Genomic DNA, 17795 nt, shown 5'->3' with positions numbered 1-17795 from the left:
TTTCATAATTAAAGGATCAAAATATACTCTTCTGCTAATTACTGGCAAGAGTAAACTTGCTTTTATGCCCGGACCCTAAAGCTAAGTTCCGCTACGCTCCTGTGCCCCTAAACTCGAAGTTGTTCTAGACTTCGGCCTAAGTCACTGGGGGTGGAACACTGAAAACACAAAGCTAAAATGGACAGAAGAGGGAGAGACTACTAATACAACCTCCTGCTCTTTGGAAAGTTGTGGAAAGACCTGAGTTGGCCCTTTATCCTCCATCTAAGGACAATGATTGTGAAGGGACACAATAACCCAAAAGAGTAGCTATCAATCCATTCACAACTGATAACAAGATATGCACTAGCTAGCTCTCTGTGGCTGTGTGATCAATTACCACAGCCAGTTAGATGGTGCAGTTTCTTTTCAATCTACCTAATCCCATCTCCGTGAAGTTTTCCCAGGATTCCAGAAATCCAATATTGTGTTATATATCACCTTAGATTATATCTTACTTGTTTTCCCATAGACTTTTCATTTCCCCAAATTAATTTTAAGCTCTTTGAGAATAGGGAACATAGCAGCTAAATCTTCTGTGTCTCCCAAAGCCCAGGCAAGATAGTATCTTCCCAGAATAGAAACTCCAGTACCTGTTCTCAGAAGCCAATCGAAAAATGATGGCTTGCTTTTACTTAGAATTAGAACCATGGCAAATTTATGAGAAGGATCATTTTTAAAAAGTAAAAGGATTTCATGGAGAAATAAATGACCAATGAAAATGGGTTTGTATGGATCTCTTATTTTACCCACACAATTTATCTGTTTAGAAAATGCCAAATGTATTATGACACAGTGCTGAGACCTCAAAAAAAAAGAGGGGGGGGGAGTCTTCAATGAATCATTTCCCTTGGCACCTGAGGGAGAAATGATTTCCAAGGAAGTTTGAGATCTAATTTCTAGTTGTTAATTTATTTTGTGACTCTGTACAAATCTTTCCATCCTTTAGGCTTCATGCTTTCCACTATTGAAAAGAGAAAGGCTGACCTAGATGATTCTACCATTCTTGACAGCTGTGACTCTCCGAGCTAAGGATTCCTAGCCTTACTCACAGTTTAGGAACTTGTACATTGTGGCACTGAATAGTAACTACGGTGTTTCATGGGACACAGAACTCAAACCTTTGGCAAGGGTTCTTTCCTATACTCCCTGTTCTGCTGAGCCTTGCCATTCAACTGATTACCCACAGAGACAATGAGATGCTCTCAATGAGCTTCCTATGCACACTAAGAATTACACTAAAACTATGAAAGCTTTCCTTCTTTTTCAGTGGACTAATTTGTTTTCTTCCCGACCTAACCATGTCTGCATAGGAAAAATGTTAATATTTAAATTGTGTGCCTTCCAAATAAAGCCTAACCACAGTGTTCCCTTAACCTAGAAAACGCAAACAAATAATGAGAAAATGCTAGGAAACAGTGAAGTTTTTAAAGGAATAGAAAAAGTACAAAACAGAGGCACTGTTTACTAGCCCAAATAGATCTCTAACTCCCTGCTTCGAAAAATTTTCCAGAGAGATCCTTATATCGTTTTTTGCCTTTTTTCCAATTTTGGGTAGTTCTGACACTGGTGGTGTTACAAGGTGCCACAATTTGACTGATCCATGCCTGTGTCAGACAGAAAACTCTTCAACCATCACTTGGAATTGAGAACTTTGGGGGAGAAGTCTTTACTTAGAGATTACCAAGTAAGTCTAGGGAAGGCATGCAGTGCAGTCAATCCTTAAATCTGAAGTGAAACAGCAAGAAGCATTTTATTATGCCTGTTCACTTTTAAACCCCTGAAGGGAGATTAGCAACAAAGTGAATACACATCAAAAAAAAAGAAAAGAAAAGAAAAGAAAAAACTTCACTATCCAGAATGCAATTCTTATAGCGGACAAGTTCCTAAAGTTTTGTTATGACATAAAGTAGCTTTGAAGTTGCCTTGCATTGGCATCAGATAGCTCTTGGCATAAAAAGCCAAATAGGACTTCCAGGGCAGCCCACTACTGACCTAAAATAAAGGAGGATCTTCTGCTGGCAAAATAAATGCTTGATAAGTTGACTTCATACTGTTGACAGCTTCAAGCTTCATCTATTTATAAAAGAGAGTTTATTTTAGAGCAAGTAATACATGAGCTAGTTGCAGGGAAGCAGGGTGGAGATGGAAACAGATAATCTCCCTGAATATCTGTCATGATTACACAAAAAAACCTGACTACAAAGTCAACTGTGATCTATTGGGTACTTTGGACTGTTCGGCCTCAGCTACGTGAATGAGTGTTTGCAGTCACGGCTATGTGTTTTATCTGTTTTTATGATGCTTATCACTGCAGACCCAGACAATCAAGGAAGGTATAACCAACACAATCAATGGGTCAATAGAGAAAATGCATTTGACCATTTAAGTCAGAGAATGAGGCACACATTATCACACGCTCTCTTGTTCTTTTCCAACAGGAGTCAGGCTGGGAAGTAAACACGCTTGCCATTATAGTAGTTGCCAATTTACTATGCCTTTCTCAACTGATGACACTGCAGGCCACCGTCACTCTGAATCTTGTCAGTGAGGATGACAGTGGAAGCACAGCAGCAGCAGCCTTCCCTTCTCCGCTGCAGCAAAGAAGGGAAGGCGGTCCTCCCACAGAGATTGCACATTTGGTGCTAACTCAGACCCCAGCATGGTTCCTCCAGGCTTGGCTGCCCACTGCACAGCAAGGGTCTTTTGTAATTTATTTAGATGAATATTGACCTTATTTTCTTGGCACTGACATGTGAGAGTATGTTCTTTTGGAGGATTTGGGGAATGGAGTGGGGGACCCAGCACACTGTATAAACTCCGGTGAATTCACCGGTGCCAAGCAGCTGGTCATCGCACTTCTCTCTGTCAGAGCATCACCATCTATGCTGGAGATGGTATTTTCAAGCCTTAGATTTATATCAGAACTTTAAAACAGAAGGCTATACAAAATGGATTATCTGGATGTCATTTATCACCCTTTAAACATAAAAACCAAATACTGATTCTGTTTTTCTTAAAGCACTCGCTAGCAGGTTTTTCAAAACAACAGTTGTCTCCGATTCCAAAATAATTCTCCAGTATCAGAAATCCACACACATTTGAAATGAAACAACACTACAATTCTTTTCTTAGACAAAGACACTCTTCATAAGGATGAGTTTTGAATGGGTATCACCTCTACACTTATAAACAGCTATCCTTTTAAAGATCATGACAGAGCCTGCCATTGTTTTAGAGCCAGTGCATCACCCTTTTTTAATCCACTGAAAAACACTCAACAAATATCTTTTAAAAGAAGTCACTTCCCTTATTTTTTTCATTCTTTAATTACATTATGCCACAGCATATTACACATAGGTGGTACTGAAATTCAACTCTCCTCAACCTGTGTTCTTATATATTCAAAATAACAAGCATTTATATTTTAATGGCAATTATTTTAGTACATAGATAGCAAACTGTCAATGCCTCTATTTTCATAACACTTTTGAAAGACACATGTATCAAATCTGTAGTTGACACCAAAATAGAATGTATAATTGTGATACTATGATTTTTAGTAATAATAAAGTTGGAAGGGACTGCCAAGTTCAGTTCTTTCTCAGTTTCTTCATCTCCTCCCATGAAACACAGAAAAATATTTTAAATAAACTGGCCAAAATTACACAATTAGTCTTCTGAATTTGGCTAATATTTTCCATAATACCAAGAAGCGTAGCAGAGCCAGAATTCAATGTATATGTTACATTAATTCCTAATTGGAAAATTTTAATTCTAGCTCATTACCTCCCCCTCATCTCCACTGTTGCTCTCAAACTTCCCTCTGTTTTATTTTTCTTCATTGGTCTTATCAGGATGGAAAATTACATTGCATGCCTTTTCAGTTGCTCATGCATTGTCCATCTCCCCCACTGAAATAAAAGTGGAATAGAGGCAGGATTCATGCCGTCCTTATTTTCTGCTAGAGCACCACCAATTAGGAGAATCCTCACACAGAAGCACTCGAGAAACACTTGAAAAAAATTGCTTAATCAATTCACAGTTAAGATTCTAGAAAGGCAACTTGTACCTTCAACACCAGAAGTGACACAGCAGCCCCTTAGGAGGAAGTCTATACTCCCTTAATATCATCGCCCAGTGGTCTTCAAAGTCTAGCCTCTTGTCCACATCAACCTAAACCCAAAGTGCAACCAAATTCCTGCCCCTGCTACTCCACTGAATCTGTATTCTCACAGGTTTCCCAAAACATGGTAATTCTAATATTCAGTAGCCATTTCTTCTCCTTGTTCTTTTTTGCTCTCTCACAAAATCTGCCATGTCAGAACTTTTCTGTACCTTGGCCACTCACCTTTCTGCTTTGATGTTCCTGACACAAGTCCAGTTCTCTTCTCCTTTTGATTTCACCATCAGAGTTACCACCAATTCTCTCTGCGTCACTCTCTTCTTTGTATATTACCATTGATATCAGTTTCCAGCCTTGTCTTCTATGAGATCTAAAGCCTTTTCTCTGAACTTCTGCAAGATATTTCTTCTCATGTATACTGCTGTCACCTCAAAGTCACTGTGTCTAAATCTACCTATTTATTTTTATGGAAATACATCTTTTCATCCTAACCATACTAAAGCAAGAGTGCATTATAACTTTCTGGATCCCTACATCAATAAGAAAGCCCTGGAGTTCCCATCGTGGCTCAGTGGTTATGAATCCAACTAGGAACCATGAGGTTGCGGGTTCGATCCCTGGCCTTGCTCAGTGGGTTAAGGATCCCTAATTGCCGTGAGCTGCAGTGTGGTTCGCAGACATGGCTCGGATTCTGAGTTGCTGTGGCTGTGGCATAGGCCAGTGGCTACAGCTCCGATTCAACCCCTAGCCTGGGAATCTCCATATGCCATGGGAGCAGCCCCAGAAAAGGCAAAAGGACAAAAAGACAAAAAAAAAAAAGAAAAAAAAGAAAGCCCATTGCCTTGGGCTAACTGATTAATACATATCTGTGTTGACAAATATCAAGTACGGTGATTGTTATGGTAGAACTGCACAGCCCCAAAAAAGAGATTCAGAAGTCCTAAACTCCAAGACCTCAAAATGTGGCCTTATTGGGAGATAGTTTTTGTACACATACTTGGTTAAGATGAGGTCATATAAAAGTAGGGTGGACCCTTAATCCAATATGACCAGTGGCCTTACAAGAAGAGAAGAGAAACACACAAGGTGAAGAACACCAGTGGCAGACAGAGTGATGAACCTATAAGCCCAGGAATGCCAAGTATTTTTAGAAAACACTAAAATCTAGATGAGACAAGGAAGAATCCCTCTCTTCATATTTCAGAGGTAGACTGGCCCTTGCTTTTGGATTTCTAGGTCCCAGAACTATGAGATGATAAAATTGTTGTTTTAAGCCACCTTGTTTGTGGCATTTTGTATGACAGCCCCAGGAAACTAATGCATGATTAAGAGGAAAATTTTTGGATCAGATGACTCTCAACCCTACCATTTAATTATGTTAGCTTAGGAAACTCACTAATTTCTCTTGTGTCTCAGTTTTCTTATCCACAAAATGAGGATAACACCTGTTTCACAAGATTTTGTAAGTTATAATTGTAGTATATATTACAAATTTTACATAGAACCTAGCACAGAATATATACTCCAATTAATATCTTATTTTCCCTTTGCATTATTTACAGAGACTTTCATTTACAGTAACTAGCATATTCATTCAACTAATATTTATTGACTATCTTCTTGGATTAGGCACTACTTTAAGCACTGGGGATACAGAAGTAAGTAAAATATAAAGATACTTACTCAGGGAGCTTACCTATGGATAAGCCTACTTTTTCTCTTAATAAATGGATGAACAAACTAAAACTGTCACTGCATCATGTCCTAAACTCGGCCTCAAGGAATTATTATGATAAGAAAGAAATGAGTGGATTTTCCTATTAAACCACTGTAGGTCCTTTTCAAAATATCAAAATACTATGAGCCATGATTTCATAATACCTTGCTTGCCATGACATAAAGCAATTCAAACTAATATTATCTTTCCATTTAAAACATAAGGGGAACAAAAACAATTTTATTAATTTTCTTAACTCTAACTTTACATTTTAATAAAATGCTATAAGAAATAAATTAAAATTTAGCATAAACCAAAAATATTAAAAGGTTGAACTGTCATATGTAAAAATACTTCCCAGTAAATCTTCATCATTGAAAAGGAAGAAACATTACCCTCAATGTACTTTTAGTTGTAAAAAGAAGATCTCTCATGGAGTTATGATCACTTTTATCACTTTCTAAAATTTACATAATAGCACTAGCATTACATAATTGTAAATGCTGTAGAAAATGTAAAGCAGTTTAAGTAACACAACAATAGCAAAAAAGTTCTTAAGCTTTAGAATATTAATAAAGAATGGAGAGATCAATGCATTTTATCTTAAAGACAAGGGATTTCTTTATAGAGATTTGATGTGGCATATTTATCAACAGGAAGGATGACAGAGCATGTAAAAATCTGGTTTGAATGTCTAGGAGGCTCTCTCATGTAGCTTCTCTCCCTTGTCCCACATCTCTTTGGCTCCATGTCTCTAGGGGTTTCCCCAGCTGGTATCCATACCTCACATGAGGCTACAGAGCATTTGAAATATGACTCAGCCAGCCTAAGATGTGCTACAAGGTTAAAATGTACACCAAATTTTGAAGATTTGCTATAAAAAAAGGAATGTACAATATAGCGATTATATCTTGTATTAATTATAATTTGAAATGATAATATTTTTGTTATCTTGAGTTAAGTAAAATATTTTGTAAAAATTAAATTACTTGTGTCTTTTTACCTTTTTAAAGTGTATACTAGGAAATTTAAACCTCCATGTGTAGTTTGCATCTGCAGTTTATGTTATATTTCTATTGGACAGTGGTGCTCATGTTACGGAGTCAGGCTTGTGGGGAGTAGCAAGAATGGGTAGTAAAGATCAAAAGTCAAGTGATTACTTAATCTCTACAATTAGCTGATTGACCTATTATTCCCTGTGTATCAGCTTTATTCAAACTGTAAACCAACAATGGACCAACTTCCTTCACACAGCAAGAAACATAGAAACACATTTCCATTTTGACTTTTTGTTAAACTTGACGTCACTGAGTAACTGACATGCCCTCACTACTCCCATGTTCAGAAACTCAGGAAAGATCTCTGATTGGCCTGATTTAAGTCAGGTGCCAGCATAAGACCAATCAACTGCAACCAAATGAGTGGAATCTGTAGGAATGTACAACTCTTGTGCTAATTAATTACAAGTTAGGAATGAGAGAGAAGAAATTCCCATAAAACAGGTGATTACGCTCCTAGAAGAAGTAAAGATAAAGGGCAAGCAATTTAACGGAGAGCCGTTATAGTATGAATGTGCTGATAATATTGCAGAGAAATCAAACCATTTCACTGTGTTTCTATTTATGAAAGGCACATATTGCTGCTTTGACCCAACATCTCTTCCTTCATAGAACAAAGTTGTTCTACTGGGAATATTAACCTATTCCAAGTTGTTCTAGTGAGGATATTAGGCATAATGAACATCTCTATCCCTTCCCACTGGACAGTGTAAGAGTTCATTTGACCCAACTCTAGTCAAGAATAGTGCCACATTCTCCTGAGACCAGCTATTGTTCAAAGAGGAGCACATGACTAAAGGAAGACCAATCATATGTCTTCTAGAATTTAATTACAAAACTAGAAGGTAAAAGTTGTTTGTTTCTTTGTTTTCCATTGTGACAGATTTTTTAAAGAGGATATGAATCTGAGACAATTAAGAGCTATCTTCACTGGGTACACAAAGGAGGACCATCTTCAATAGGACAAAACAAAAACAACACACAGAAGAAAGTGAAGTTGATAAAAGAGGGAGAGAAAAAAGAAAGAAAGAAAGAAAAGGGGGAAAAGCAACTGTAAGCACCAGAAGCTACCCATAACCTAAAGTCTACCCAATCTTGAACTTCCCACTTCTGTGAACCAGTACATTCTCTATGGTATTTGAGCTTACTTTGAGTCTAGATTAGATCTTTTGCATCATAAAGAGTCTATTTTAATTATCTTAATGATTATATCAATTAAATCTTTTACTTTCAATCTAAGTGTCAGTGCTAAGTTGTCCTAAAAATGACACAAAGTTTACAATAAACCAGGAGTCATGAACTTTAGACAAATTCTATATGCAGAAAGCAAATCTAAGTGTAACAGTATTCCTTTCTATGAGGTAACAAGTTGCATATAAACCACTGTGCCTCATTTGTGGAATGCTTACAAGTCTACAATAGCACTTTAAAACCTGGCATTTAGTTATTTACTTGCCTGTCTCCACTACTGAACTTTAAGATTTCGAGGCCAAGACACACTTTATTTATCTTTATATGATGACAGCCTAGCACAGTGCTAGGCAATGAATACTTGTAGGAGAGTAGAAAGGAATTAAGATAGAGATAGGAAAGTTATTACACACATAGATTTTGCAAGAACTTTTTTGAAATATACTTTCACAGATAAAAGACAAATTTTTGTTGTCTTTTTGATTAACTACTAGTTTGTATCATATATACCAATGAAGGGATGGTTGGGTCCTAGTGAAAGAATAACGAAATCATATATCACCTAACAGTTTTTGTGTTTCTGTAAAGCCCTCCGCCAATTGCTTACATCTTTTCTGCTTAGAATACTGACTTTGGCACTAAGAAGATGAAAATACTTTAGAATACTTATAACACTTTATATAGAACTTCAGAGTGTGCAGAATTCTTCCATACACATATCTTGTTTGCAATTCTTTGCAACCCAGTGAAACAGATGGGAAAATAACAATACCGCATAATTCACATTAAAAAGGTTTCAAGAAGTTAAAAGACTTTTCTTAAGTAACGATATTATTAAATTAGAATAAGAATCCAGGTCTCAGAATTCCCTTGTGGCTCAGTGGGTTAAGGATCTAACATTGTCACTGCTGTAGCCTGGGAGCTTCTGTGGGGTAGGTTCTACCCCTGACCTGGGAACTTCCATCTGCTGCGGACATGGCCAATAAATAAATAAGTAAAAGAATCCAGGTGTCATGACTCCACTATATAAAGAGCAAGCAAGGTAACCTCATAACAAATTTTTTAGTCAAACCCCTGAACAATCCGTGAATCATACAGGTAATGATTTAATTGGTGCCCCTTACTTCCTATTTCCTAGGCATTTTCAAGCTCAATATCTGCATAAAAATGCTCCTCCTCCAACTCATGCTCATTTCTCTTTTCTCTTAATAAATCCACTTACTGGAATGAAACTAAGTGTCATAATTGTAAATACTGGAATGTTTTTCTCGCAAATAGGAATCTACAGACCTTTCCTTAAAAGCAATGACTGCTTCTTCTAAATAAAAGACAATGAACCATGACAGAGAAAACTCCTTCCCCATAATTCAAAGGAAACCTTTCCCTGATATTCCTGCTAAGGCAGCTGGTTCTGATGGCACCAAACAATACCCAGGCTCATTCTGGCCTCAATACAATGAGTGGGAGAAGCTGCATTATGAAAGGGACAGATTGTGTCTTCTCATTACTGTCCTGATAGAATTCCTCAGATTGGGTACATTCTCATATACATACACCACACACACACACACACACACACACACACACACACGCACACAATAGAATGTATAATTTGTATAGTCAGTTTTATGTTGAAATTGGAATTCTATAAAAGAGTAGATGAATAATCTCATTTTTGTGATTTAAAAAAAATTTTAATGATAATTTTTAGAGTCTTTATATAGCTGCAATGACTTACCAGTCTAAATATTTCGTTCAGGGAAAAAGAGAGAGAGAGAGGTGGCATTTGAAAAGCACTACGATAATTTCGTAAGAGCTATATTCATTTTTTTCCGAAAGAGTGGGAATCCTATTTTAGCCTGCCAGGAAAAGAAAACTTAAAAGTAAATTCTGGGAACAACCAATTTTTGTATCCTTCTATAAAGAACATTCAGGCTGCTACTGCCTTCAGCAAGAAATATTGAATGAGTCCTACTATGTGTCAGGCCCTATGTCTGGGGCTAGAACTGTACTGGTGAATACAACGCATCTCCTTGCCTCTTGCTGTATCATTTAGCTATTCATTCAACAAACTTTATTGAACATAGCCATATATAGGGGTCAGAAGGGAAAAGAAGAAGATCTGATAAAGGAGACTGAAAAGGAATAGCCACTGATGCAGGAGAAAAATGAAGAAAATATAGAAACGGTGTATCCAAAAAGTGAGGGTTGTGTAGGAACACAACATTATACTTTGGAAATGCATACAAAAGTGTGTATAGGTAAAGTAACACAATGCCTTCAACTTTCAAATGGTTAGGTAAAAGATAAAAATATGTTTATAAACATAAAGGAAATACAGCAAAATGTGTTAAAAATTATGGACTCTGGGTGCAAAGTTTTTAGGGAGATTCACTGTGTTATTCCTTCAATTTTTTGTATTTTTGACACTTTTTTATAATAAAATGTGGGGAGATGGGAATGTGTCCCCACCTTAGGGAGTCTGCTGCTGTGGGCCGTGATGATAAATGCCTACAACTTTGAGAAGAGAGGGTGCTAACAACCAGTGCCAAAATGTTCCTGAGAAGTTCAGAAGGTGGGGTCAGAAAACAGACTCTTGGAATTTGGAGTTTGGACTTTCGGATTTGGTAAAGGTAAGAGGAGGGAGCATGGGAGATGAAGAACATTCAAGGAGATTTTCTCTAGAAGAGAGCTAAGAAACTGGGCAAGGGCTGAAATAATGTAACAAGGATCATAACTGAGTGGAGGAGATTGGGGACAGGAGGATTCGAGGCTTCGAAAGAAACTCATCTTTGAGCTAGGTTTGCAAGAACTAGAAGGGTTTCACTAGAGAGAAAAAGTGAGAATTCCAGGCAATAAGTACAACACATGCAAAAACATGATGGTGCCAGAAGGTGTGATACTGAATTTGTCTGAATTTGTATACTTTGGCTAGGACTGAACCTGGAAAGATGAGGAAAAGGTTACCTCACAAAATGGCCAGAGTTCTTCCCAGAAATGGCTAAGGTTCCTTAACTTAAGAATACCCTGGAGCACTGGCTAAAATATAGATTTATAGACTCCATCAAAGACCTGTTGAATCAGAATCCCTGAGGGTAAGACTCTGTGGAAAACAGGGAGGTGTGTGTGAAACCGTGTGTGTGTGTGTGTGTGTGTGTGTGTGTGTTTCTTCCAGCATCACATGGCCTTTCATCTCTGTCACCTCTAAGAGAACTTTGTTTCTGTATTTCTTTCAAGAACTTTCACCCATCCCTTCTCTCATCTGCTTCCTCATAGCATCTTGTGGCTTCATCTTACATGCTACGGGTTCCAACTAAGACCTTTCAGCACAAACATCCACCACAAACTGACATTCATATCTAGATATATTTACATATTTGAGTTCCTATTTCAGAGAGAGGAATAGATGGGGAAAGAACAAGAAAAGTGGAAGTAAGAGATAAAACTGGCCACAAGTCCATTCTAGCTTCAATTATTAGTGATTAGGGGTACATCACATGTGTCTGCTACTCAAAATGTCAGTCCACAGTGAGAAAAGGAGCTTGTGTCAGAATGTGGGTCAATGCACTGCTTCTTCAATAAAGTCTTGCTAGGAAAAAAACAGTCAGCTGAAATAAACAGTTTAATTCATGGCACAGTTAATTTACACTCTGGCTCAAGCTCCTTATCTTACTGAGGATGGGTAACAGTTCAGACTGCTAGCCAGTCCATGGACCATACTTTGAAAAACATTGCTCTAAAGAGTTGTTGATAAGACAGGCATTTAAAATAAACATGACATAATGTATGTTTGTGTCAATGATAAAAAAATAAGCCAAAAAACAGTCTTTCTAACAAACCCATGAGAAAAGTGTCCTAATGAATATACAAAAGACAGACTTCATCCCCAAATATCAGACCATATTCCTGAAGATAATTAGAAATTAGTTTAAAGTCTAACTCACCACTGAAAATATTTCAGACTACTAGCAGGTAAGGTGTATTTTCTATAAAGAAGGGAGAGTGAACCCCAAGAGCACTGGAGGTGTGACTTTATAGCTTACTTTTATTTCTCTCCACCAGGAGCCACCAGAGTGACCTGGGAAGCATAAAAGTCAGAGAACAATTTTTTTAAACTCTCTTCAAGGCTGTTAGGAGGTATAAAATACACACCTTGAGCAAAATAAATGTATGCACCTCAAGAAGGTAATAAATCACTTGTAGCTTTATTGTTGTCAGTCATTGGTTCTTGAAGGGCAAATTGTACTTGATTCTTGACTTGTTCTTTGCTTCGCTGATCAGCAACTTTTCTTAGAAGTTACAAAGTTTTCACTGTTGACACATCTGGGGTTTTTTTAAGTCACCTAACGTTTTTAAAATATTATTTCATGAGAAATTCTATTCTATAAACTTTAATAGAATGCCTACTACGTGCCGGGAACTGCTTCTTCTCTGCTGTGGAGAGAATCCAGAAAGGACTAAAATGCCATCAGGGAACTCATATAACCCTTTGATGGAGACCAATGTGTGTCCACATAACTAGACATTAAGGTAGGCTGCAGTTAGTGTTATAATTGGGCAAGAAAAGGGAATGATTAATTCTGATTACAAAAATACAAGACTTCACAGATGAATTGGGCATTGAAGGAAAGGTAGAATTTCAAGAGGACAGGAAAGAGGGAAGCAAAGAACCTTCCAGGCAGAGGAAATAATTCAACTCAGTCTTGAAAGAGTATAGCTCCTTCAGGGAACATCAAGTAGTCTTCCAGCACTAGTCCATAAGATGTGTTGGCAGAAAGGTGTACATAGTGAATAAGAGCATACAGGCTTACAAATGCAAGCTGAGCATATGGAATTGGAGTGGTCCAAAGTCAGAAGATCACAAAAGTCATATAGAAGAGTGGTGGGTTTTGAGGTGAGGCTGACAATTACAGCCACATTATAAAAGGCTTTGAATGTCACCTTGAGAAGTGTAGAGCAATGAAGAAAAGTACAAGAGATGTGGCATTGTACAACAAACTTTGTGTAGATTATAACATTTGAAAAATTTCATTCCCTCCTTCTCTTACTGCAATTTTCTCTGCATCATTTCCTTCGGCCTCAGTCATGTGATTTGCTTTGGCTGATGGAGTAGAATGTGAGCAGACATGCCCTATACTACCCTAAAGTGGAAAGGAACTTTTAGAAGCATTTAAGTTTTGGCCAGATTGTTTGCCAAAGAGGCAGACTGTACCTCTGCCTCAGAGAGAGGCTGCTTCTTAGCCTGAGTCTTAGAATGGAAAGAATCATGGAACAGAATCCAAATCCTATAATCACAGGCTGGATAAGACCCACACTCACTGACTGGCAGTCCCTGACATGGGTAAGCAGAAACTAAACATCTGCTGTTTAAACCCACTGAGATTTCAAGATTTTTTATTACACTGTATGATTTAGTGAATGGTGACTAATTCATATTTTTTAAATTATAATGCCAAAACACTTTTATTGGAAAAATACTGACAATTTTAAAGAAAAATAAAATTATCTATAGTCACAATCCCCAGAAATAATCACAGATAACATTTTGGCCATACTTGCACTAAATATCAATCCAGATGAGTCATAGGTCTAAAGAGGAAAGTAAAGCAATGAAGCTTTTAGAAACAAACACAGGAAAATATCTTCATGACCATGGGGTAGGCAAAGATTTTTTAAATAGGACACCAAAAGTGCTAAAGTTAAAGACTGTGAAATTGGACTACACTAAAATAAAAGATGCCTATTAGCAAAAGATATCATCCAAAGACTGAAAAAGCAAGCCACAGAATGGAACCAGCAAATACGCGTGTTCATTTCCAACTAAGGGTTCAAACTTAGGATGTGTAAAGAAGAAGATTAACATGCCAGTAGAAGAATGGTCCAAACACTTGAACTGGCCCTTCAACTTTATTTCCTTTTCTGGTGCTGGTTACACTGTGTGTTAAATTTGTGAAAATTAATGGAGTTATATGCTTACTATGATATGTCTGTGTTATATTGCAATACAAATATACATTAAAAATGAAAGTCTCCAAATTATTATATTTAAATTTAATTTAAAGTCTTAACAAGCAACTTATCAGTTAAAAGGGTCAAGAGCTTTTGAAAGTATCAATGGAAGTTTCTTCAAGAAGTTTTTAGTGCACAGCACAATCAGCTATAAAATGTTATAGGTTTCTACAAAACTTCATAACTGGCAGCACAATATTGGTTGTCAGGAATCTTGATGTCTTGCCCAGATGATTTTAACGAATATAATTTTTAGATATATACGAAGCTTAAAAAGCCTATTATGGTATGACTAAGACTAACCCTGCACAATTCTCAAGTCAGGTATTAACAAACATGAAAGATAAATTACCTTTTCATTTGCCTCATTCTTGAATTAGGTACCATAGAAATCATATTTCAATCAATACATCTGATCTTTTCAAATTAAATTATCATCTTTTAGAGAGCCAAATAAAATGTTTTGACTAGATGGGGCAATTTGGTTTATTTTAAATTTTTGTAATAAATTCTATTTAACTGCAATTCCTTTATCAATTCAATCTCGGTACTAGTTGTTGCTAGTTGTTATTCTCTTTTTTTTTTTTAATCAAAACTGAAATTCAAAGAGATATTCCAAGGTTTTATGACTTCATAGTTTAAAAATAAAAAGATTTTCATAAAATAAAAAATCTTTTTGAAAATCATGTTGTTACATATTAATTTTTATAATATTTCACTCATATGATACTTTCTTCTTTTACATCACTGGAGTTACAATGTAGGTAATAATCATAAAATGATTCACTATTCAGAAAACATTTATTCAGTACCCACTCTGTGCCAGCCTGGTTCTCAGAGCAGTAAGCCTAAAAGTAAACAGAAAGGTCCCTTGTCAAAGAGTTTACCCTTTACACAAGGGAAATAATTGAGAGACACAGAAAGAAAAAAAAAAAGTAGTGTGAGAGAGGGCCTGAGAGGGCTTACTTAGATGGCCTGTATAGACTGCACAGAGGAGGTCTGCTGGAACATGAATCAGAGAAACAGCAGCTGTATTAGTTTGCTAGGGCTGCCAGAGCGAAGTCTCATCAATTGGATGGCTTAAACAACAAGAACTAATTGTCTCATAGTTCTAGAGGCTGTAAATCAGATACCAAGGGGTTGGTAGGGTTGTTCCTTCTGAGCCATGTGAGGGGGACTGTGTTCCATGTCTCTCCCCAAGCTTCAGTTGACTTTGTGGCAATCTTGGGCATTACTTGGCCTTTAGAAGCATCACCCTGATCTCTGCTTTCATCTTCACAACGTTCTGTGTGTGTGTGTGTGTGTGTGTGTGTGTGTGTCCAAATATTCCTTGCCAATGCCTCGATCTTGAACTTCCAGCCTCCACAATGACAAAACAATGAATTTCTGTTGTTTAAGCTTCCACATTTGGTGGCATTTTGTTATGGCAGCCCTGATGAATTAATACATAGAAAAAAACCAATGTTATACAATAATTTGTCTTTTTAACTCCTAGTTTAGGGATCTCTAATAGAAACTTTAAATATATTATAATCTCGGAAATGTCTAAAAGTTACTATTTAAACCAATTTCTCTGAAAAGCAAATTAAAAATTCCTTTGAAGAAAGAGCCTCTGTATTTTGGGTTCTTCAATGAACATTTGTCATTGTTTTGATGGTAAAATCATCTATTTCCTTTTTTTTTTTTTTTAGGGCTGCACATGCAGAATATGGAAATTTCCAGGCCAGGGATCGAATCCAAACTGCAACTGCCGGCCTACAACACAGACACAGCAACATGGGATCTGAGCCACATCTGTGACTTATACCACAGCTCACGGCAATACCGGATTCTTAACGCACTGAGTAGGGCCAGGGATCAAACCTGCATCCTCGTGGATACTAGTCAGATTCATTTCCAATGCACCACAACAAGAACTCCCTCTATTTTCTTTTAAACTTTCATTCAGATATTTTGAAATCAATGAAGACACATCTTAATTGCATATTTTATCATGAGTAAGTTAGTGGAACCATTAGATTTCATATATCTGTCAACAGCATTTTGATTATTGAATAAAGTTGTTATTCTTTAAGACTTTTTATACTAAATTGCCATATCCCATTGACCACATAAAAGTCATGGACCGTTTTTAATCCCTTGTTGCCAAAATAGAAGTTAAAAAGCCACCACTAATCATTAGTCAATGAAAAGCCAAACTTCATAATTACTGAAAACAAACTCTACATATTGCTCCAGAAATTTTGTGAACATGGTTGATTTAAAAGTTTATTATATGCTATTTCCCTTAGAGATGACCACAGCCAGAATGCATAGCAGAATTGTGATGACTCTTTAGCCTATAACCAGAAGATCCTGTATCTGATCCACTAATAGCAGAGGCCTACATGATGCTCCTTGTCAGCCATGGTGGAGATTACTGTCTCTTAGCCACTCCAAAGCTGGGTAAAAAGCTGACAACAGAAAAAAATAAAATGAAATGCTCCAGAAAGTTTCCCTTTTTAAGTGTTGGATCAATACCTCTGCCATCTGCCTTATTCTAAAAAATGAAAGGGCATGCATTTTCGGTAGCATTATAACCCTCATACACCACTCCACTGCCCTAAACTGGTCACTGCTTAATTGCCTTTAGGTTGAAATATCAGCATTTGTGAATGAAAGAAGTTGTTCTCACTCTTAATTTCTGACTAAAATTCTTTTATCTTTTCCTGCTTTCTGTGACAAAAGCTGTAGAGTTCTTCTGAGACGAATAGCAGAAGACAGTGCAACAAATTAATACAAATGAAGTCATTCCTGAATGACTCCATCTGCTTTAGAAATAAGGCTTGGACAATAATGTGGCCAAGATCCAGATAATTAGGCCTGACTCCAAATGAAGGCACACAGGTAACTTATAGCTTCATTAACTCTCTTCAAGAAGGCAGACATCCAAAAACTAACCTTAATAGAGGCAGCATACAATCCATTGACAATCTGTTTGATATTAAAAAAAATGAACTTTGTTTTTGCAACGTTGCATGAACAGTAGGCAAATAACATATGCAACTCAAAACACCATGGACCAAGACATGGTCTAGCATCCTAGATGCCAGTCTTGAAATTTAGAAAACAAAGACCTTAATTTTTGTTTAGAGAATTTAATCAAAAGGCATTAATAATCTAGCAACTAAGAAAGGTATATAAGGTGTCTGAAAATGTCTTTTCTCTGTAATCAACAGGAAGATTATTAGCTAATAACAAATGTTATTCATCTTCATAATGGCTAAATGACAGCCTGTTTAAAAATAACAAATGACTACTCCTCATTGACTATTATAGGGTGAGCATGACCTTCATGTATTTTAAGCAAACAAGTCCTCTTTTCAAAGACTTCAGGAGTCCTTTAATTGATAATGATGAGATGTTTTATCTTTACCAAGGGATGCTAAACCTTTTTAGATGCAACTGAAATTGAGATAATTTTATGCTGCCCCCTGAGTGAGAAGGAACCCTGAAGGTCTGGCACTGATTTTTTTTCAGAAGCAAAATATTAATGAACCACAAATGTAATTAGTTACCTGTATATATAAACTCTATATAGAAATGTGTCTTCTTTGTCCTTCCTGATCTTCTATTATGGAATAGTTGAATTTCAATTCACAGCCTTGGGAAAAAA

General features: G+C 36.8%; 1 protein-coding gene across 2 annotated transcripts in view; it reads right to left on the bottom strand.

The window, feature by feature from the left end:
• The window catches only part of LOC102165284 (uncharacterized), a 780066-nt gene that overhangs the window by 456359 nt on the left and 305912 nt on the right, over positions 1-17795 (bottom strand). The window contains exon 3 of one of the 2 annotated variants that reach the window (XR_014816043.1): positions 17698-17783. The exons of the other annotated variant lie outside the window; for it this stretch is intronic. The gene's annotated coding sequence lies outside the window, so the exon portion shown is untranslated. The remainder of the gene's footprint in view (positions 1-17697; positions 17784-17795) is intronic. 2 annotated transcript variants of the gene reach the window in all.

Source organism: Sus scrofa, chromosome 1, assembly GCF_054392235.1.
Source record: "Sus scrofa isolate SSC_HxYL_T2T_F1_AM1 chromosome 1, Sscrofa_HxYL_maternal_Yorkshire_Landrace_v2.0, whole genome shotgun sequence".
Taxonomy (NCBI): Eukaryota; Metazoa; Chordata; class Mammalia; order Artiodactyla; family Suidae; genus Sus; species Sus scrofa.
The sequence above is the reverse complement of the archived record's forward strand: the minus strand, read 5'-3'. Positions and strand labels throughout refer to the sequence as shown.